The sequence below is a fragment of the Oncorhynchus masou genome, chromosome 30 (assembly GCF_036934945.1).
Source record: "Oncorhynchus masou masou isolate Uvic2021 chromosome 30, UVic_Omas_1.1, whole genome shotgun sequence".
NCBI lineage: Eukaryota > Metazoa > Chordata > Actinopteri > Salmoniformes > Salmonidae > Oncorhynchus > Oncorhynchus masou.
In genome coordinates, this window is record NC_088241.1 from 40690825 (window position 1) to 40715501 (window position 24677).

Consider the following 24677-nt stretch of genomic DNA (forward strand, 5'->3'; position numbering starts at 1 on the left):
GGTATTGGATTTTTATTTAATGTTTTTGAATTCATAATGCACAAATGTAATTATTAAATTCATATTTTAAACTTGTATTTCATGATTTGAAACAGAATTGAGTAAATGTTGCATTCCGTTTTAAAATTAAATGTACATTCAAGTGAAATATTTAGATATTCAGTTTCAATATGGTAAATAATGCATTCATTGTTTAGAAACTATAATTTCAAGTTGATCATATATTCAACTTCTCAGATCCATTCAGATTCAGTTTTCAGTTCTCTCAATTCAGATTCAAAACCTGAGAAAATATCCTGGTACTTGCCAGCCAGGAAAGGCACATCCATGCTCCAGAGAGTCTTAGCTTTCAGGAATGGGGTCATAATAGATTATAGCCAAAGCGGTTCAAATGCGGTTTAAACACTAAATCCAAAATCGTAGGAAGAAAATACATTCAACATTGCACATTGTGTTCAGAAATCAGATGCTCCTGTTTACCACAGAGACCTTTTGATTCTATTTGTTCTACTCTACCTTTCCAGGCTGGCAAAATGCCAGGACATTTTCTCTGGTTTTGAATCTGAATTTAGATAACTGATATGGAAAACTGAATCTGAATGCATCGAAGAAGTTGAATGACACTTTGATCAACTTGAAATTATAGTTTGTAAACTTGATACTAAAATGTTATATTAATTCAGTTCAGTTTCAAATCATGAAATACAAGTTCCAGTTGTTAATTAAATAATCACATAATTACAATTAAATACAACATGAAAAAACATTGAATTCAAATAAAAAATCCTGTTGGCACTGAAATCAATCCATACTAAATAAACCAGTATTTACCCAGTGCTTGTAACGGCGTTCTTCGTTTGTCGGGAGAGAGTCGGACCAAAATTCAGCGTGTTGGTTACTCATGTTTTTTAATGAAGAAAAAAACGGAACTATACATGAAATAACTAATAAATACAAAACAACAAAACGGAACGTGAAACCTAATTACAGCCTATCTGGTGAAACTACACAGAGACAGGAACAATCACCCACAAAATACACAGTGAAACCCAGGTGACCTAAATACGGTTCCCTATCAGAGACAACAAGAATCACCTGACTCTGATTGAGAACCGCCTCAGGCAGCCAAACCTAAACTAAATACACCCCTAATCAACCACAATCCCAATGCCTACAAAAACCCCAATACGACAACACAATAATATAAACCCATGTCACACCCTGGCCTTACCAACTAATTAACTAAAACACAAAATACTAAAGACCAAGGCGTGACAGTGCTGGTTTACCGAAATAACCAAAAAGTGGATAGTTTTTAACAAAGCATTTTTTGAGTGCACCTGTGTGGAAGCATCTACTTTCTTTATACATTGTATTTTTCATTTACTCAAGTGTTTACTTTATTTTGGCAGTTACCTGTAGAGACATCTCTCTTCACCTGGTTTGGGGTGTTTGGAGGGCCTTAGGTCAGGGGTCCCCAACTACGTTCAGCCACGGGCCATTTGTGTCGCGTTCGTTATAAGGATCGGACCAAGGCACAGTGTGGTATGCGTACATTCTTATTTATTAAAAGACTGAACAAACTAACAAAACGAAACGTGAAGCTATACAGACGAGTGCTGACAGGGAACTACACATAGACAAGATCCCACACCAGAAAGTGGGAAGCATGGCTGCCTAAATATTATCCCCAATCAGAGACAACGATAAACAGCTGTCTCTGATTGGGAACCATATCAGGCCAATATAGAAATATAAAACCCCTAGATCTACAACAACCCTAGACATACAAAACCCTAGACATACAACACTAGAGTACCCACCCTAGTCACATCCTGACCTAAACAAAATATATAGAAAACAGAGATATCTAAGGTCAGGGTGTGACAACTTGTTTCTTGAGTGGATGATCAGGGAGCCAGAACATATTTAAAAATAATTTGTACACTGCAAACTGACCCCAAGAAGCCCAAAAATATATAATATTCTACTAAAACATAATCATTTCAAACCTTGATTACTTGGGATACAATCACATCTCTCTGTTATGCATGGAATACTTAGAAACAGATTTCCTAAATTAAAATGGCCTATACCCTATACCCCCCCCCACACACACACAAAAAAAATATACAGATATTTTGTTTTTCTTCTTAGAAAACTTGGGAAGCTAAATCAAATCAGCAGCTTATTGAACCGTGGAGTAACTGATAGATCTCAAACACTGAGAGTGATAATGGCATGAATCAAATGTCTTCATTCTATTTTCCAAATCGCCCCAGTGACATACTTTTTTCTGTTTGTCTTCTTTTCAAAACTTCAGTGAAGTTCAGTGGATATACTCTGTAAAATCGGTAATGTTCTGTTTAAATGTCTCTATGCTTTTGTGGCCCTGTGGAATGAAGTTCAGACTTTAGAGAGATGAGAAGCTTAAGAAGTTGTACTCTATATTCCCAGACTGCTCCTGCACTTTCCAGTACTGTGATGTCACTCATTCCTTTCCAGGGCTTTCCAAGGCCATCGCTCCGGCCCAGTTTGAGATTATTATTCAGCTTTGCATCCGAAATGGCACCCTGTTCCCTATATAGTTTACTACTTTCGACAATGGCCCATTCAACTCTGGTCAAAAGTAGTGCACTTTATAGGGATTAGGGTGCCATTTGGGATGCATTGAACTGAAATATATATATAACTACCAGGACGTCTACTTTTACAGACTGAATTACAATTCACTTATCACATTTTCTCCACTGGACCCACAGTCAGTGTCTTTGCATGCCAGATATAGTCCTGGGAAATTCAATGTAAGGAAGTAGACTTCAAAGAATGACTGCACATAGGTGCAGCTAATGTGGTTAATAGAAATTATCAAGCCAACAACTAAAGATTAAGTTAATATGTATTTTTCACTTTATAATACATTTGAGCTGTCAGATAGGAATGAATTTGGCAGGACATAAGGGAAGTTGTTAGGATTTAAAACTTGTAATGTTGGACATCTGCTATTTTTAAATGGGCATTTCATCATGATCAGTTCATACTTAGATTATTTTCAGTTAGCTACCTAGAGTATCTAGTTATGTCAACCCCTCCATCTCCCATGTTTTGGAACATTCACCCTCTGAATGGCACACATGGGTCTTTCTATAAATAAATGGGGCCAATATGGGATAACAAATGGTCCAGCGCCCACATCACTCTCCGCCACATGGCCTCTAACTGCACCATTTTGTTTCTCTCTATCGCCCACACACTTTCAACATTTAGATAATAAAGCACTTTACTTTTCCATTGTGTTAACGACAGAGGATTGGTTGATTACCAGTTTTTAAGTATACATTTTTTCAAGATGATTGACGAGAAAAGTATCATGCAACCCATCGGGTATCTCACTGCACCCGCACATGCCATGTCTTGAAATATACAGACAGGTTAAAAGTACATTTACTTTGTAATACTTCTGACAACTCACTTTTTAACTCTGCCCATAACTTTTGGACTTTCTAACATTCCCAGAAGGCATGGATTATTGAGTCATTGTTAGTTTTATACTTATGACATGGCTCTGCCGTTGTGCTGTAGAACTTTTGAAGTTTTGTCTATTATGACCTAATTGGTCCCACTTTAAATGACATTCAGCTTATAACGACTTCATAATGCTTTCAATAAGCGCTACATAAATGTGTTACAAAGTATCATAACCATGTGACATAATCATCAATGTCAAATAACTTATTTTTATCTAACTAGGCAAGTCAGTTAAGAACAAATTCTTATTTACAATGACGGCCTACCGGGTAACAGTGGGTTATCTGCCTTGTTCAGAATGACAGATTTTTACCTTGTCAGCTCAAGGATTCGATCCAGCAACCTTTCGGTTACTGGCCAAACGCTCTAACCGCTAGGCTCCCTGCTGCCCCAAAATGTTGAATATGTTATAAACAGGGTTTAGACATCATTATGACTAGGTGGCTCTCCTTCAGAAATCAGCAGAATGTTAATTACCTATTTATTGACACTTTTTGTAGTATTACTTAGTTTGAAGTGAGACACCTTCAGTCATTCATAACAAATCCATAAAGACTCTATATTGCATGATGCTGTACTTAGTTGAAACTCAGACGCCTTTCGTAATTTATAACACACACATAAATGTCAGACACCTTTGGTCATTCATAACACATGCATAAAGGCTTAATAATGCAAGCACAAATGTATTAACACTTAGGGAATGATAAAAAACAGCTCAAATAAATAGACGTTAAAGACATTTAAAATATTATTATTTTTACAATAAATACATTAAGTTTCAAAATTTTCCATACAAACCTGCTGTTTATTTTGTTCATATTTTGTACGTGAATTTGTTTACATCCCTGTTAGTGAGCATTTCTCCTTCGCCAAGATAATCCATTCCCCTTAAAGAAGTTGCATATCAAGAAGCTTGTGCTGAGGACAATAAAATGTTCAGTTGGGTCACACAAAACACAATGCCAGACATGTCTCAAGTTGAGGGAGTATGCTATTGGCATGCTGACTGCAGGAATGTCCACCAAAGTTGTTGCCAGAGAATTTGGCAGTATGTCTAACCAGCCACACAACCACAGACCATGTGTAACCACGCCGGCCCAGGACCTCCACATCCGGCTTCTTCACCTGCTGGATCGTCTGCAGAATTTCTGCACTAACTGTCAGCGAAGCTCATCTGCATGCTCATCGTCCTCACCAGGATCTTGACTTGACTGCAGCTCAGCATCGTAACCAACTTTAGTGGTCAAATGCTTACCTTCGATAGCTACTGGCATGCTGGAGTAGTGGGCACTTCGTGGATGAATCCTGGTTTCAACTGTACCAGGCAGATGGCAGACAGCGTGTATGGCGTAGTGTGGCTGATCAGTTTGCTGATGTCACTGTCAACATAGTTCCCAATAGTGGCAGTGTGGTTATGGTATGTGCAGGAGTAAGCTATGTACAATGAACACAAATGCATTTTATCGATGGCAATTTGAAAGGACAGAGATACCGTGATGAGATTCTGAGGTCCATTGTCGTGCTATTCATCCATTGATTTGAAATAACAATTGAGGTAGCTATGTAATCTAACTCAACAATTAACTACTACAAACAAATGTATATTACAATAAAAGAAAAGCTTAACTTACTTGTTTTTTCTCTGTCCAGAGGCATCACAATTTTGTGAACTCATCACATGTGCACATTGACATTGACATTGGTGGTTATGTCAAAGTTATGACACATTTATGAACACATTATAGGGCATAAATATGTTTATAGATAATTTGTGACATTTATGTAGGCTTTATGAAGCCTTTATAAGCTGCATGTCATTTAAAGTGGAGCTGTATAGGTCACCTATCATATGAATATCCTTTTCTGACTCAAATAGGATCCCCTCAAGATTGCTCTGATGTCCTCAAGATTTGAAATCAAAAGTTTGCAATACAATACTTTGAAGTTTGCATGTAAATTACTTGAAAATATCTACATTGGTCAATCCAAAATGGCCTTTTAAAGTTGTCATGGAAATACATGTATTTCCTATAACCAACTAATTTACGGTTTCTCTGCATTTAGTTTCCATGTAGACCAATTTATTGCTGACTACTGAAAAGCTTTCCAAGGATTGTTCCATGGGGTTGTGTGTTTAGGGAGTGATATTGTTTGGACCCCAGGAAGAGTAGCTGCTGCATTGGCAGGGGATCTAATAAATACAAATGCTGGCTCTTGTAGAATACTAAAATGTTCTTCCATGTTGTTATAGTGTTCTTAACTATTCAGTTGTTGATTTTATTAGCTTTATCCTTAGGAAATAGGCATGGGAGTGACCTCAATGTTGTACAATTGTATAATTTATTTAATTGTATATCATGTTTAGGGCCTAATATAGACCCCCTAAAGAAACAATAATAATACAAGTATTGCATTGATATTCAAATTAATATTACATTCTAAAATATATGAGAATAATATGTACATTGTCTGACTAAATAGATTGGATACATCCATGGAGATTTTTCTGTAGCCTACGCAGGCACGGATAAAAAAGCCATGAATAACAATAGCATTCATCTCACCATCTGAATCAACTTTTGAATCTCACCATCGCTGTTTTTATAATGAAAAAATGACCAAAAAACAAGGTTCCTCTCTTAATGAAAGGATTTGTATGGAAAATCAAGTTGAAGCCAACATGAAATGTTGTCGTCCTCATAATAACCGCATGTGGTTTTACTGCAACAGAGCTGCGCAACACCCTTCAATTGAAGCAGTGGGAAACAAACAAAAGTGGCCTCCTCTCAAAACTGAAATCAAGGATAATTATACGTGAGTAGGACAACTTGTAAATTGGCTAGAATAACTACAAGGACTTTTCAAAAACAAATTGAGGAAATGTCTGAATTCCATGGTAGGACTAGTACTCCAGTCCTTGAATTTCTGAGCTCCAAGTTCATTAAAATTGCAGGTGTAATATGGAAAACAAAATGTATTTGTCTACCAGATCACATTGTGAATAAACCCACTGTCACGCCCTGGTCGAAGTATTTTGTGTTTATCTTCATTTATTTGGTCAGGCCAGGGTGTGGGCATGGGTTTTTGTATGTGGTGTGTTTGTATTGGGATTGTAGCTTCGTGGGGTGTTCTAGTTAAGTCTATGGCTGTCTGAAGTGGTTCTCAATCAGAGGCAGGTGTTTATCTTTGTCTCTGATTGGGAACCATATTTAGGCAGCCATATTCTTTGAGTGTTTTGTGGGTGATTGTCCTTAGTGTCCTGATGTCCTTGTTCTGTGTTTATTTGCACCAGTATTAGGCTGTTTCGTTTTTTTTGCTTCAGTTTAATAAACATGGATCGCATTCTACACGCCACATTTTGGTCCAACTCTCTTTCACACCTAGAAAGCCGTAACACCCACTAGGCTATGTAATTTGTTGTAATTATATCCAGAATCTTTTATTGGAATAGTGTTGGGCGTTGCACAATAATCTATCCTATACAATTGTGTAAAGTAGGTTGACTCAATGTCCAAGCCGAGGCACACAATATCTAAAAAGATGAACCCATTAACTTGATGCTTTCTCTGTTAATGTCACGCCCTGATTTTAGAGATCCCTGTTTATTCTCTATATTTTGGTTAGGTCAGGGTGTGACTAGAGTGGGTACTCTAGTTTTTGTACATCTATGTTTTCTTTTTCATGGTTGGCCTAGAATGGTTCCCAATCAGAGGCAGCTTTCTATTGTTGTCTCTGATTGGGGATCATACTTAGGCACCCTTTTCCCACCTTCAGTTGTGGGATCTTGTCTTTGTTTGGTTGCATGTATTTTTGCACAACGAAGCTTTTCGTTTGTTTTATTGTTTATTGTTTTTTTGCTGGGTCACATTTAAAAAAAATGATGTACTCAAATCACGCTGCGCCTTGGTCTACCATTAACGACGTACGTTACCGTTAAATCTAACAAGAGCCTGCTGTACATCAAGTAGATGATCAACAGCTGTTCATTGCTTGACTGTTATTAAAAACATTTAATATCTTCCTGAATCAGATGATGTGTCACGCCCTGGTCGAAATATATTATGTTTATTCTTAATTTATTCGGTCAGGACAGGGTGTGACAGGGGTTATTGTGGTGTGTTTTTGTCTTGGGGTTTTGTGGGATGTCTAGCGTTTAGTCTATGGCTGCCTGAGGCGGTTCTCAATCAGATATTTAGGCAGCCATATTCTTTGTGTGTTTCGTGGGTGATTGTCCTTAGTGTCCTTGTTCCTGTATCTGTGTTAGTTTACACAAGTATAGGCTGTTTCGGTTTTCGTTACGTTCTTTGTTTTGTAGTGTTTGTATTTAGATTCGTGTTACGTTTTGTTCATTAAACATGGATCGCAATCTACACGCTGCATTTTGGTCCGACTCTCTTTCACGGCATGAAAACCGTTACATGATGTGTGAAAATATCACTGGATAACTAACTAATCAGCTGGACACAAAATGGCATCCAAAAAGTTTTATGCATAATTATTGAATAATGAACATTAATGACTGTAAGGGGTGCGTAACTGGTGGCAGGGAAGTCAGACGCAGGAGAGCAAAACAAGATAATAGCCAGGGCAGTTTAATTCCAAAACCAACGGCATCAAGAAAATAACAACTTGGGTACAAAACCCGACGCCCACCAGTCAACATGTGCACCAGCACTTACAAACAAACAATACCACACAAAGACATGGGGGGAACAGAGGGTTAAATACACAACATGGAATGAGGGAATGAAAACCAGGTACGTGGGAAAACAAGACAAAACAAATGGAAAATGGATCGACGATGGCTATAAGACCGGTGACGTCAAACACCGGCCAAACAAGGAGAGGAACCGACTTCGGTAGAAGTCATGACAATGACAGTATCGATTTAAGCTTTAAGTGTAAAGGTGAAGCTTTTGGTTAGATGCATGCGATTTTGCAATCACATTTATTATTTTGGATTAGTTTGCCCATAAACTGTTTAATTAAGCTAAGAACATAAAAAACACCATAGTTAAGAATACTATAACACTACCTGAAAACACAACCTTATGGAACAATACGGGGATAGCTTTTCAGAATTCAGCAATTAATTGGTCCAGATGGAAAACTGAAGGCATGGAAACCGTAAATTACTTTGTACCAGGAAATAACTTTGGACTCACCAGTGTAGATAGTTTCAAATACATACAACTTAGAACTTAAAAATAACAGATCTTGGCATAAGATGGAGGGAAAGTTGGTGCATAACAAAAAAATATTCTTAATTAATCTAGTATAAACTAATGTATCAAATGTATTATATACAGTGTATTCAAAAGTATTCAGACACCAATCTACACACACAATACACCATAATCACAAAGCAAAAACTGTTTTTTATACATTTTTGCACATTTATAAAAATAAAAAACTGAAACATCTTATTTGCATAAATATTCAGATGCTTTGCTATGAGACTCGAAATTTACCTCAGGTGCATCCTGTTTCCATTGATCATCCGTGAGATATTTCTACAACTTGATTAGAGTCCTCCTGTGGTAAATGCAATTGATTGGACATGATATAAGGTCCACAGTTGACAGTGCATGTCAGAGCAAAAAACAAGCCATGAGGTCGAAGGAATCGTCAGTAGCAGTAGAGCTCCGAGACAGGATTGTGTCGTGGCCCTGATCTGGGGAAGGGTACCAAAACATTTCAGCAGCATTAAAGGTCAACAAGAACACAGTAGAATCGGTCATTTAAATGGGAGAACCTCTTCAAATACAGGTGTGCCAAGCTTGAAGCGTCATACCCAGGACTAACTGAGGCTATAATCGCTGCCAAAGGCAATTCAACAAAGTACTGAGTAAAGGTTCTGAATACTTATGTAAATGTGATATTTCAGTAAACATGTTTGCTTAGAATTCAAAAACGTGTTTTGTCTTTGACTTTATGGAGTATTGTGTGTAGATTGATGAGGGGAAAAAATGATTTAATCAATTTTAGAATAAGGCTGTAATGTAAAAAGATGTGGAAAGAGTGAAGGGGTCTGAATACTTTCCAAATGCTAGAGAAAAATTTCACAAATTCTACAGCACAATGGCAGTCGTGTCTCAAGAGTAAACCTAATAATGACTCAATAATCCATGCTTTCTGGGAATGCTATGAAGTCCAGAAGTTGTGGGTGGAGGTAGAAAGTTAGCTGTCAGAAGTATTACAATGTAAATGTACTTTTAATCCGTCTGTCTGCATATTTCAAGACATTGGGTGTGGTGGACAGTTCTCTCTTCACTCCTCTTGAAAACATGTACCGTGCCTTCAGAATGTATTGAGACCCCTTTGACTCATTCCACATTTTGTTATGTTTCAGCCTTAATTAAAAATTGAATAGATTTGTTTTTTCTCACCCATCTACACACAATACCCCATGATGACAAAATGAAAGCATATTTTTATACATTTTAGCAATAATGAAATACTGAAATATCTAATCACAGAAGTTTTCACACCCCTGATTCAATACTGTGGCTTGCAAAGGTTTTCACCCCCTTGGCATTTTTCCTATTTTGTTGCCTTACAAGCTGGAATTAAAATATATTTTTGGGGGGGGTTGTATCATTGATTTACAAAACATGCCTAGCACTTTGAAGATGCAAAATATTTTATTTTGTGAAACAAAAAGACAGAACTTGAGCCTGCATAACTATTCATCCCCCCAAAGTCATTACTTTGTAGAGACACTTTTTGCAGCAATTACAGCTGCAATTCTTTTGGGGTATGTCTCTATAAGTTTGGCACATCTAGCCACTGGGATTTTTGGCCATTCCTCAAGGCAAAACTGCTCCAGCTCCTTCAAGTTGGATGGGTTCCAGCGGGTGTACAGCAATCTTTAAGTCATGCCACAGATTCTCAAAGGATTGAGGCCTGGGCGTTGACTAGGCCATTCCACAACATTTAAATGTTTCTCCTTAAACCACTCAAGTGTTGCTTTAGAAGGTCATTGTCCTGCTGGAAGGTGAACCTCTGTCCCAGTCTCATATCTCTGGAAGACTAAAACACATACCCTCAAGAATTTCCATGTATTTAGCGCCATCCATCATTCCTTCAATTCTGACCAGTTTCCCAGTCCCTGACGATGAAAAACATCCCCACAGCATGATTCTGCCACCACCATGCTTCACTGTGGGGAGAGGGTTCTCGGGGTGATGAAAGGTGTTGGGTTTGCGCCGGCATGGCGTTTTCCTTGGTGGCCAAAAAGCTTAATTTTAGTCTGACCAGAGCACCTTCTTCCATATGTTTGGGGAGTCTCCCTCATGCCTTTTGTCGAAGAACAAATGTGTTTGCTTATCACACCGGTGTGATTAGAACACTTATTTAGAATGGCCAGTTTCGACTGACGCAGCAATCAGCATTTGTGCTGGCCACACTGTTTTTTCAGAAACATTTTGTACAAAGTTCCATCCAGAATGTGGGCAGACATTCACAGGAGTGTCTACAGCATATCACAATCATCAAAACCGGAAATATGTAGGCAACATTTGTCCTAGCGCTAGCTGAGGAAAGATTGAGGTAACACAAGCAGTCATATTTGTATAACTCTCGCTAACAAACTACAATATGAATTAGCTAATAGAAATTACTATTTAATCACATCACGGGTGAGCTCACCATTGATCAAAACACTCTCTAGAAATCGAAAATAATCCGACGATGGGTAGTTTCTGCACACTGCCATACTTTTTTTCCCTCACAGAAACCAAAGATAACAAGAGAAGACAAGATGAGTTTGGTCTGTTTATAGTATGCATGTTCAAGGGGGGGGGGAACGACTACCATCGTTCACATCCCACCATTCATTCCGGAAGTCCTCAATTTGTGAACCGTTACTCATCTCATTTTGTTATAATATCTTTGGTCCGTGAAACCCAGAATGCATTGTATGTCAACATACATGGCTCCACACACAGCTGAAATTAGCTTAGCTCGTCATAATCAGTACAACCTTCAAAAAAGTATTTTACACACATAATATGTGCCCATTACAATCTATGCACGAATCGGACAGCATGATTTGTTACCGTTAATTGAAAATGTGAATATATAAATAATTACCACACTAAACATTTTCTGATAGTGATTAATTGATACAAGTGGTACGTCCCGGCAGTCAATCACGTAACCTCTCACTCCCACTCTGAGCCATTCAGTGTTGTTGTTTATGTATGTAGCTATTGAGCTAAGCTGTAGCATTTGCAGTGTCTTTCAAAAGGAGACAACTCACAAATGTGGTAATTCTGGAGATTTTTTCAAATTCTGACAATGAGTCTGAGTGTGAAAGTCAGGAATCAGATTCTGACAGTGACAGTGAGGAGCTGCCCCCCAACCGTTTAGCCATTGAGAACCCTGCATCTGAGGATCATTTGTCCACTGACATAGTCCCAGGTCCCTTTGAAAATGCTGGTGGTGATGGAGACAGACCAACAGTGGATGAAGTATAGGAGTTCTGTGGTAGCTAGAAGGCCGCCAGCCATTTCGCCCCTCCAGGCCCTGCTGTTTGCTTTGATGAGTCCCAGTTTGGAGTGCAACGCCCCTTGCAATTTCCAACTGAGGCGGAGTGCTTCAAGTTGTTTCTGACAGAGGAGCTGGTGGGAGACATAGTAGAGGACACCAATCACTCTGACTTGGAGCTACAGGAGAAGAGAGAGCCAGGAGTGGGGGGGGAACTCGCTAAATGGGTAACAACCACATTTAGTGAAATGTATACCTTCCTGGTGACAGTCCTTCTCATAGGGATAGTAAAGAAGAACTCCTTAAGAGACTACTGGAGCACAGATCCTATGTTTGCAACTAAATGACCTTCTTTGCCACCCTCTTTTTCCAAGACCGCTTCCTAGTTCTGCTGTGGTGCCTGCATTTCATCAACAATGCTACTGCCATCCTAAATGACCTGTTATACAAAAGAAGAAATGGTCTTATCAGCCTGACATCAGCATTTGGTCAGGTCTTTGTGCCATACAAGGACCTATACATTGATATGTCCCTGATGTTATGGAAAGGTAGGCTGGCGTTCTGTCAATATTTTCCCTCCAAAAGGCACAGGTGTGGGGTCAAGTTCTTTGTCATGTGCGACGTGAAGACAGGATTTGTCCAGGACATTAAAGTTTATACAGTGTCCACCACTGATATCCTACTTTATGAGGGGCTTGGGGTGTCCGGGTCCATGGTGATGACCATGCTGGCTCGTCATCTCGGCAAGGGACACACTTTGTATGTGGACAATTGGTACAGCAGTCCCACACTCTTCCACCATCTGCTCTCCAACAACACAGGGGCCTGTGGCACAGTCAGGTTGAACAGGAAGGGGATGCCGGCATTCGGATGCAGGAAGATGCAGAGAGGGGAGCTGGAGTTCAAGTAGAATGGTCAACAGCAGACAGTAAAGTGGCATGACAAATGAGACGTCCATGTCCTCTCCACTGTCCATACACAGGAAAGGTGGATCACCTGTGTGCCTGACTATAACCTCAAAATGGGGACAGTGGATAAGGCGGACATGATAAACAGCTTTGTGGAATGCACTCGGAAAACAACCAAGTGGTATAAGAAGATATTTTTCCATCTAATCCACACTACTGCCCTCAACAGCCACATAGTTCACCACAACTAACAGGTGAGAAGATTACTGAACTGTGCCACTTGGGAGTCATAAGGCCAGAATAGCTTCAAAGCACAACACAAGCTAATACTTCTCTGACGCAATTAGCAATGTTTTTTTCAGAGCTAATAGAAGAATGTAGCTAGCTACATAAGCACAATTGAATATACACCATAAAGTTTATGAAATGAGTAACGTTACCTCACGTGTCTGCGGTTATAAGAAATATACACAAATATATTATGTTCCATACATAAAGTAAGCTACAATAGAACACAGTGGCCTCCATCATTCTTAAATCGAAGAAGTTTGGAACCACCAAGACTCTTCCTAGAGCTGGCCTCGCGGCCAATGTGAGCAATAGGGGGAGAAGGGCCATGGTCATTGGAGTGACCAAGAACCAGATGGTCACTCTGACTGAGCACTAGAGTTCCCCTGTGGAGATGGGAGAAACTTCCAGATTGACAACCATATCTGCAGCACTCCTCCAATCACGCCTTTATGGTAGCGTGGCCAGAAGGAAGCCACTCCTCATTAAAAGGCACATGACAGCCCGCTTGCAGTTTGCCAAAAGGCACCTAAAGGACTCTCATACCATGAGAAACAAGATTCTTTGGTCTGATGTAGCCAAGATTGAGCTCTTTGACCTGAATGCCAAGCGTCACGTCTGGAAGAAACCTGGCACCACCCCTACGGTGAGGCACGGTGGTGGCAGGATCATGCTGTGGGGATGTTTTTCAGCGGCAGGGACTAGGATACTAGTCAGGATCGAGGGAAAGATAAAAGGAGCATAGTACAGAGAGATCCTTGATGAAATCTTGCTCTAGAGTGCTCAGGACCTAAACTGGGTTGAAGGTTCACCTTCCAACAGGACATTGACCATGAGCATACACCCAAGACAACGCAGTAGTGGCTTCGGGAAGTCTCTGAAAGTCCTTGAGTGGCCCAGCCAGAGCCCAGACTTGAACCCAAACAAACATCTCTGGAGTGACCTGAAAATAGCTGTGCAGCAACACTCCCCATCCAACCTGACAGAGCTTGAGAGGATCTGCAGAGATGAAAGGGGGAAACACCCCAAATACAGGTGTGCCACGCTTGTAGCATCATACCCAAGAAGACTTGATGTTGTTATCGCTGCCTAAGGTGCTTCAACAAAGTACTGAGTAAAGGGTCTGAATACTTGTGTAAATGTGATATTTCAGTGTTTTTTATATAAATTGCAAACATTTCTAAAAAACAGTTTTTTGTGTGTAGGTTGAGGCCAAAAACATTATTTAATCCAATTTAGAATAAGGCTTTAAGGAAATGTGGAAAATGTCAGGGGTCTGAATACGTTCTGAAGGCACTGTATTGATGGTTACTTCGTGCATCACTGAGTCTACCTTTTAATATTCTGTTTTTGAAATGTCTCAAAAATGATAAAATAAAAAAAGCATCTCTTAGGAGTATTTTAGACTTAATTCATTTTGGCTCAGCATGTTGCAGCACTCCCAAATGGGCCTCATCATTATGTTTCCCAATATCAGAGAAGCAGCTAATAAAGGCAGGCAGCACAGATGCCAACTGCATTTTGACAGTAACCCCAAGCTTATGCGGTGACCTATCTATTTGCTAATGAAGGCCCAGAAGGCACGGATTGACATTTCTCTCTTGTTTGTGTCATTCAGTGGACTGGATCTATGAGAAGCTGTGCAATGGATGGGTCCCAAATAATAACCTATTCCCTATATTTAGCGAATAGGGTCCTGTTTGATATGCAGCCAGTGTGTCAGGTGATGAGGGGCTTGTGATGCAGAGACCATTAATTGGAGAGGGTGTAATTATCACACAGTAAGCAAGGGAAATACGACTAACGAAAACAAGCAAAATTCATTGTTCCATTTAACCCTCTGTCTTACTTTTTTCTGCAACCTGTTTCTTCGTGTGCCTCGTGTAAAAGGTAGATCTCACTCAAAAAATCGTATTACAATCCGTTCAGACAGTTATAAATACCTCTGCGCTTGTTTACAATATGTCTTTGTGTTACATTAGACTGCATCACAGTCAGAATACTGTGCCAATCCCCTTTCATATTGTGACAGCTTTGTCAAAGACACTTGCCAATTTCTGCTGCATTCTACATCTAACTAGCTCTCACAGTCTCACGTCAGAATTTGATGTTCATCCATGTTTCAAAGTTCTTCAAAGTTCTCCAAGCATCACATTTTGAAGTGTTTAAGGCATGGCACAAGGTTTGAGATAAGTTTAAAACAAAAATCTCAAAAAACAATTTATATCGCTGGATTAAAAAATGCATCCTTTGGCACCAGAGGCAGATGCTTATTCCCATCCATCATCCCCTTCTACAATGCCTTAGCTTGTAATTTCTTGTTGATTTCAGCACATGTGAAAAATAATATTTGATTTGATGTCTGGGGCGGCAGGTAGCATAATGTTTAGAGCATTGGGCCAGTAACCAAAATGTTGCTGGACCGAACCACCTAGCTGACAAGGTACAAATCTGTCGTTCTGCCCCTGAACAGGCAGTTAACTTCATGCGACGAGCAATCCCGGATCCGGGATCCTATTTATAGCCTCAAGCTCATTAGCATAACGCAACGTTAACTATTCATGAAAATCGCAAATGAAATTAAATAAATATATTTGCTCTCAAGCTTAGACTTTTGTTAACAACACTGTCATCTCAGATTTTCAAAATATGCTTTTCAACCATAGCTAAACAAGCATTTGTGTAAGAGTATTGATAGCTAGCATAGCTATAAGCCTAGAATTCAGCCAGCAACATTTTCACAAAAACAAGAAAAGCATTCAAATAAAATAATTTACCTTTGAAGAACTACAAATGTTTTCAATGAGGAGACTCTCAGTTAGATAGCAAATGTTCAGTTTTTCAAAAAATATTATTTTTGTTCACGTTTGGCTACGGAAAAAAACCTGTATCCAGTTATAGCCTCAAGCTCATTAGCATAACATAACGTTAACTATTTATGAAAATCGCAAATGAAATGAAATAAATATGCTAGCTCTCAAGCTTAGCCTTTTCTTTACAACACTGTCATCTCACATTTTCAAAATTTGCTTGTCAACCATACCATAACAAGCATTTGTGTAAGAGTATTGATAGCTAGCGTAGCATTTAGCGGGCAACATTTTCACAAAAACCAGAAAAGCATTCAAATAAAATAATTTACCTTTGAAGAACTTCGGATGTTTTCAATGAGGAGACTCTCAGTTAGATAGCAAATGTTCAGTTTTTCCTGAAAGATTCTTTGTGTAGGAGAAATCACTCCGTTTTGTACATCACTTTTGGCTACCAAAAAAAAACAAATTCAGTCACCAAAACGCCAAACTGTTTTCCAAATTACCTCCATAATATCGACTGAAACATGGCAAACGCTGTTTAGAATCAATCCTCAAGGTGTTTTTCACATACAGTGCCTTGCGAAAGTATTCGGCCCCCTTGAATATTGTGAGCTTTTGCCACAAACAGGCTTCAACAAGTGGGACACAATCATGAAGTGGAACGACATTTATTGGATATTTCAAACTTTTTAATCAAAAACTGAAAAATTGGGCGTGCACAATTATTCAGCCCCCTTAAGTTAATACTTTGTAGCTCCACCTTTTGCTGCGATTACAGCTGTAAGTCGCTTGGGGTATGTCTCTATCAGTTTTGCACATCGAGAGACTAACATTTTTTTCCATTCCTCCTTGCAAAACAGCTCGAGCTCAGTGAGGTTGGATGGAGAGCATTTGTGAACAGCAGTTTTCAGTTATTTCCACAGATTCTCGATTGGATTCAGGTCTGGACTTTGACTTGGACATTCTAACACCTGGATATGTTTATTTTTGAACCATTCCATCGTAGATTTTGCTTTATGTTTTGGATCATTGTCTTGTTGGAAGACAAATCTCCGTCCCAGTCTCAGGTCTTTTGCAGACTCCATCAGGTTTTCTTCCAGAATGGTCCTGTATTTGGCTCCATCCATCTTCCCATCAATTTTAACCATCTTCCCTGTCCCTGCTGAAGAAAAGCAGGCCCAAATCATGATGCTGCCACCACCATGTTTGACAGTGGGTATGGTGTGGTCAGGGTGATGAGCTGTGTTGCTTTTACGCCAAACATAACGTTTTGCATTGATGCCAAAAAGTTCAATTTTGGTTTCATCTGACCACAGCACCTTCTTCCACATGTTTGGTGTGTCTCCCAGGTGGCTTGTGGCATACTTTAAACAACACTTTTTATGGATATCTTTAAGAAATGGCTTTCTTCTTGCCACTCTTCCATAAAGGCCAGATTTGTGCAATATACGACTGATTGTTGTCCTATGGACAGAGTCTCCCACCTCCGCTGTAGATCTCTGCAGTTCATCCAGAGTGATCATGGGCCTCTTGGCTGCATCTCTGATCAGTCATCTCCTTGTATGAGCTGAAAGTTTAGAGGGACAGCCAGGTCTTGGCAGATTTGCAGTGGTCTGATACTCCTTCCATTTCAATATTATCGCTTTCACAGTGCTCCTTGGGATGTTTAAAGCTTGGGAAATCTTTTTGTATCCAAATCCGGCTTTAAACTTCTTCACAACAGTATCTCGGACCTGCCTGGTGTGTTCCTTGTTCTTCATAATGCTCTCTGCGCTTTTAACGGACCTCTGAGACTATCACAGTGCAGGTGCATTTATACGGAGACTTGATTACACACAGGTGGATTGTATTTATCATCATTAGTCATTTAGGTCAACATTGGATCATTCAGAGATCCTCACTGAATTTCTGGAGAGAGTTTGCTGCACTGAAAGTAAAGGGGCTGAATAATTTTGCACGCCCAATTTTTCAGTTTTTGATTTGTTGAAAAAGTTTAAATATCCAATAAATGTTGTTCCACTTCATGATTGTGTCCCACTTGTTGTTGATTTTTCACAAAAAATGCAGTTTTGTATCTTATGTTTGAAGCCTGAAATGTGGCAAAAGGTCGCAAAGTTCAAGGGGGCCGAATACTTTCGCAAGGCACTGTATCTCTTCATTGATATATTGTTCATGGAAGTCTGCTTTCTTCTCTGAATTATATGTAAAAATACTTGCAGCTGAGGTTTACGCACCAATTTCGATGCAGGACACCGGGCGGACACCTGGTAAATGTGGTCTCTTATGGTCAATCTTCCAATGATATGCCTACAAATACGTCACAATGCTGCAGACACCTTGGGGAAACGGCAGAAATTGTGGGCTCATTCCTGGCGCATTCACAGCCGTATAAGGAGACATTGGAAAACAGCGCTTCAAAACTTTTGCTCATTTCCTGTTTGAAGTTTCATCTTGGTTTCGCCTGTAGCGTCAGTTCTGTGGCACTCACAGATAATATCTTTGCAGTTTTGAAAACGTCAGAGTATTTTCTTTCCAAAGCTGTCAATTATATGCATAGTCGAACATCTTTTCGTGACAAAATATCTTGTTTAAAACGGGAACATTTTTTTATCCAAAAATGAAATACTGCCCCTAGAGTTCAAAGAGGTTAACCCACTGTTCCTAAGCCGTCATTGAAAATTGCCATACCAGGCAGTGATGCAACCCGTCAGGATGCTCTCGATGGTGAAGCTGTAAAACCTTGAGGACGCATGACAAATCTTTTCAGTCTCCTGAGTTGGAATAGGTTTTTTTGTGGCCTCTTCATGACTGTCTTGGATGTGCTTGGACCATGTTAGTTTGTTGGTGATGTGAACGCCAAGGAACTTGACATTCTCAACCTGCTCCACGACAGCCCCATCGATGGGAATGGGGGCATGCTCAGTCCTCCTTTCCTGAAGTCCACATTCATCTCTTTTGTCTTGATCACGTTGAGGGAGAGGCTGTTGTCCCTGAACCAAGCGGTCAGGTCTCTGACATCCTCCCTATACGCTGTCTCATCGTTGTTGGTGATCAGGCCTACCACTGTCGTGTCATCAGCAAACTTAATGATGGTGTTGGAGTCGTGCCTGTCCATGCAATCATGAGTGAACAGGGAGTAGAGCAGGGGAGTGAGCACGCACGCCTGACGGGCCCCTGTGTTGAGGATCAGCGTGGCAGATGTGTTGTTACCCAACCTTACCACCTGGGGGCGGCCCATCAGGATATCCAGGATCCAGTTGCAGAGGGAGATGTTTAGTTCCAGGGCCCTTATCTTAGTGATGAGCTTTGAGGGCACTATGGTGTTGAATGCTGAGCAGTAGTCAATGAATAGTATACTCACGTAAGTGTTCCTTTTGTCCAGGTGTGAAAGGGCAGTGTGGAGTGCAATAGAGATTGCATCATCTGTGGATTTGTTGGGAAGTTATGCAAATTGGAGTGGGTCTAGGGTTTCTGGGATAAAGGTGTTGATGTGAGCCATGACCAGCCTTTCATAGAATTTCATGGCTACAGACATGAGTGCTACGGTTTGGTAGTCATTTAGGCAGGTTACCTTTGTGTTCTTTTGCACAGGGACTATGGTGGTCTGTTTGAAACATGTTATTACAGACTCAGACAGGGAGAAGTTGGAAATGTCAGTGAAGACCATTGCCTGTTGGTCATCGCATGCTCGGAGTACACATCCTTGTAATCTGTCTGGCCCTGCGGCCTTGTGAATTTTGACCTGTTTCAAGGTCTTACTCACATCTCCTGTGAAGAGCATGATCACACAGCCATCTGGAACAGTGTTACTTGCCTCGAAGCGAGCATAGAAATTATTTAGCTCGCCTGATAGGCTCATGTTACTGGGCAGCTCTCGGCTGTGCTTCCCTTTGCATTCTGTAATGGTTTGCAAGCCCTGCCACATCCGACGAGCGTCGTAGCCGGTGCAGTACGAGTCGATCTTAGTCCTGTATTGATGATTTGCCTGTTTGATGGTTCGTCGAAGGGCATAGCGAGATTTCTTATTAGCTTCAGGGTTAGAGTCCCACTCCTTGAAAGCATCAGCTCTACCCTTTAGCTCGGTGCGAATTTTGCCTGTAATCCATGGCTTCTGGTTGGGGTATGTACGTACAGTCACTGTGGGGATGACGTCGTCGATGCCCTTATTGATGAAGCCAGTGACTGATGTGGTGTACTCCTCAATTCCATCAGAAGAATCCCAGAACATATTCCAGTCTGTGCTAGCAAAACAGTCCTGTAGTTTAGCATCTGACCACTTTTTTATAGACTGAGTCAATGGTGCTCCTTGCTTTACATTTGGCTTGTAAACAGAAATCAGGAAGATTGAATTATGGTCAGAGATGCCAAATGGAGGGCGAGGGAGAGCTTTGTATGCGACTTTGTGTGTGGAGTAAAGGTGGTCTATAGATATTTTCCCTCTGGTTGTACATTTAACATTCTAATAGAAATTACGTAAAACTGCTTTGAGTTTCCCTGCATTAAAGTATATGGATGGATGTCGAATACTGACTTGTATCACGAGTGACCTGGCTGTCTACATTAGAAAGTGTGGCAATGAGTCACAGGCCAGAAAGCAGACATACAGATACAGTAGATTCTACAGAGGGAATCATTTGGTTGATATCTGGACAGGGTTATACCAGTTACTCAGAGCTCCTGTTTGCTTTTTAGTATGCTCCATGGGCTGGCGTTGTCACTGTACACATTTTACCAATGTCTTATCTGGCTATGTAAATACATCTGAACTATTGATAAATAACAAGTGCAATATTTAATCATATCCAGGTGGCAGACCGAAGCTGCATATGTTTCCTGATTATAGGATGCAATATTTGTTTACTCTCTGGCAAATTTCCTTATTTCCAATTCCCATACCTCAACACATAGGGTGCGTGGGTGGATTCTAATTAGATACAGAAACATATATAACAACTGTGCTTTTGGGATAATTTAAAGCTCTAAGGGGAAACTTGGCACTGATTCAAGTCTTCATTAGAATAGGCAGCATCCAAGGAGCATTGTTTTCAATATTCTATTTCAATTCCCTGTGCTAAGTGTGGTGTTTCCATGGAAATTAATAAATGAGATGACTTCCCACCCAGAGTTTTCAAAGAAAGAGCAAAAGAGTTTATAAGTGAAATTAACAGCAGTATATTGCACCATTCAATGCCAAACTTCACAAGTCTCACAATGCCAAGTAAAAACCAAAGCGCTAATGAATGATGACAAGGCGGATTCATTCAGGTTCTGTCTACATGTAGGAATGCAATTGCTATCCATTGCATTTCACTGAAGCCTATTAATGTTAGTGTCAGAATACAGCATGTTGGAGAAAAATAGCATTTTTTACAAGGCCATCACCTTGATATAACTGTGTCCTATTATCAGCTAGATGCACAGGTCAACACAACTCCATTGGTAATTAAAAATCCATGTATCCTGCCAAAGTTGGACAGGAAATCTCATTTGCAACGCATAAAGGAAACTGGCTATGCAATGAAAGCTCTTTTTCCTCATTCCCCTTTAAAAATACTGTAGCTTTATCTGTGAATACCAGCTGTTATACATAGTACTTAGCTATAATGCAAACTCAAATACGATTGCTTAATACTTGCAAGACTTGGGTTTTGATTTATGCATTTATACTGTATATCCAAAAGACATAATTTGCAAAGCCCTGCCAACACTTCGTTACATGGCATTGTACATTTTTAACATCGTATCTGATATTTAGTCATAATCTTGATTAAAAAGATGGTCCTTCCCTTACAATTGACTGCATTGCAACAACTTGTTTTCAGCTGATCATTTAGCTAGCATAATGACACAATCAGTGCTTATTCCACACAGACAATAAACAATAGCCATGTAGCAGTTTTTACTTTTTATATTTTATTAGGGGCTATTATATCAAGTCATGAAGCCAACTTGAGCTAGTGCCAGAGCACCCACATGCTAGGTGTTGAATGTGATACACTCACACTGGAGGGTAATTACTAGAAAAGCCTTTTCAACTTCTATGTGCTTCCTAGGATGTAACAGAGAATGTGTTACTGGTCATGGGGAGTTCATGGCCATCTTGGACGTTCACAAAATCCATCACTGACAGCTGGCTCCAATAAAGCCCTGTGGGCAACAATGATTCTCCAGCTACTGTAATATAAATTGGTATCAAAGCAAATACTGTTGTGAGGACTTCTGCCACAGTCGTTGCCTCTCCTTGTTCGGGCGGTGCGCGACGCCTCCGGCCTACTAGCCATCATTGATACATTTTTCATTTTGCATTGGTTTTGTCTTCACACACACCTGTTTTCAATCCCATTCATTACCTGTTGTGTATTTAACCCTCTGTTTCCCTCATGTCTTTGTCAGAGATTGTTTTTTATCAAGTGTTGTTTTATGTTGTATAGGTGCGCGACGGCTCCTCGTACCCATGTTCATTTATGTATGTACGTATTTAGTGTTTGGAGCATGTTAAGTGGACTTATATTAAAAGACTCCATTTACACTCCGTTTGACTCTCCTGCGCCTGACATCCCTGCCACCTATACACACGACTCTGACAACAGTGTAATGACACACAATACAGTAATGTAGAATTGACTGTATTGTTCTGTAAAAAAAGTAATGCTACTGTAATCGGAATGAATGAATGAAAGAATGGATGACTTAATGAAATTCATTGAGGGGAGGGGTTTGTATTTCACAGTATTTCACTGTAATTAAAAGGGATTGGTGCAAGCAGGTTGACTGCTGGGTAAAGTGTTTAGACATTACCATATTAATGAATATTTGGTGTTTATCACTTCATTGGGATAATTAAGCTTTCTGCAACATTGAGGTTTTCCAGCAAATTGTGTCAAAAATAGATTCATTACTCAAGGTGTTGATTAACAGTATACACTAGTGGCACCTGCCGGTCAAAATTATTTAGAGCAGCCAAATTATTATAGATGACGTCCCACACCCTGTAGCATATGCGCAGTGTAGCCTTTTTGTCTTCTACCAAACCAAAGGCCAATCAGGGGGTTGTTTTACAGAACAAAGCTTCAGACGTCATTGATCACGTGCTTCTGATAAAGTGAAACAGGCATCAGCACACTGCTTCGAAGTACACTGCTTAGCAATTTGCCTCGGAGCTCTGGCATCAAACATAACATCACTATTCCAGAGGCCTTAACAAAGTCTTCCAAACTATAGGGCAAAACAGACCAAAAGGACTTGATGATTGAGTTGGAGCATGCTTGGTCACATAGTCATGGGTGAACAGGAAGTACAGGAGGGAACTGAGCACACACCTGTGTGGTGCCCCAGTGTTGAGGATCAGCAAAGAGGTGTTGTTTCCTACTGTTTAAGTTTTAATTAAGACTAGCTACCACTCCAATGTGTTCCGTATACAAGTCAATGTGGCTCAACAAATATATACGAGTTAAAATAGTACAGCATTCTCACTCATTTGTACAAGACTCCCGCAATAGTTTCCCACAATGCACCATATTTTACAGTATGTTGCAGTAAAACATTTCAGATTATTTTATTGTTGATAATACCCACAATCCTGTAAAATTTACAGTTTTCCTTTCCAGTGTAGGACACTTCTATTTTATGAAGGATCTTTCAAACAATCACTTGACAATTTTAGTGCATCCTCCCTGGGATCACTACTTAGAAGTATAACTATGTACAGTATGTCTACTAGTGTGACTTGTTATTGGATGGCCTTCAAATCAAACAAATTGTATTGGTCACATGCACGTGTTTAGCAGATGTTATTGCGGGTGTAGCGAAATGCATGTGTTTCTAGCTCTGACAGTGCAGTAATATCAAACATAACATATACCTAAGTAAGGATTGTATTAAGAATATACAGTTGAAGTAGGAAGTTTACATACACCTTAGCCAACTACATTTAAACTCAGTTTTTCACAATTAATGAAATTTAATCCTAGTAAAAATAAGTGTCCGAGTAATTAAATTGCGAGTCCACTTTGTCTCTGTACTGGCGTTTTGCCTGTTTGATTGGGCTACGTTGGTGGCACTGTGTTGTCCTCAAAGCAGGTGAAGATGGTGTTTAGCTTGTGTCCACGACGTGGCTGTTTTTACCTTTGTAATCCGTGATTGTCTGTAGCCCAGCCACATACTTCTCGTGTCTGAGTCATTGAATTGTGATTCCACTTTGTCTCTGTACTGGCGTTTTGCCTGTTTGATTGCCTTGCGGAGGGAATAACTACAATGTTTGATTTCAACCATATTCCAAGTCACCTTGCCATGGTTAAATGCGATGGTTCGACCCCATCAGTTTTTCACCAACGCTGTCATCATTCATGGTTTCTGGTTTGGGTAGGTTTTAATTGTCACAGTGGGAATAACATCCCCTATACACTTCCTGATGAAACCAGTCGCCCTGTCCGTGTATATGTTAACGTTATTCTCATAGTCTACCCGGAACATACAGTTGAAGTCGGAAGTTTACATACACCTTAGCCAGTTACATTTAACCTCAGTTTTCACAATTCCTGACATTTAATCCTAGTAAAAATGCCCTGTCTTAGGTCAGTTAGGATCACCACTTTGTTTTAAGAATAAAACATGTCAGAATAAAAGTAGAGAGAAAGAATTATTTCAG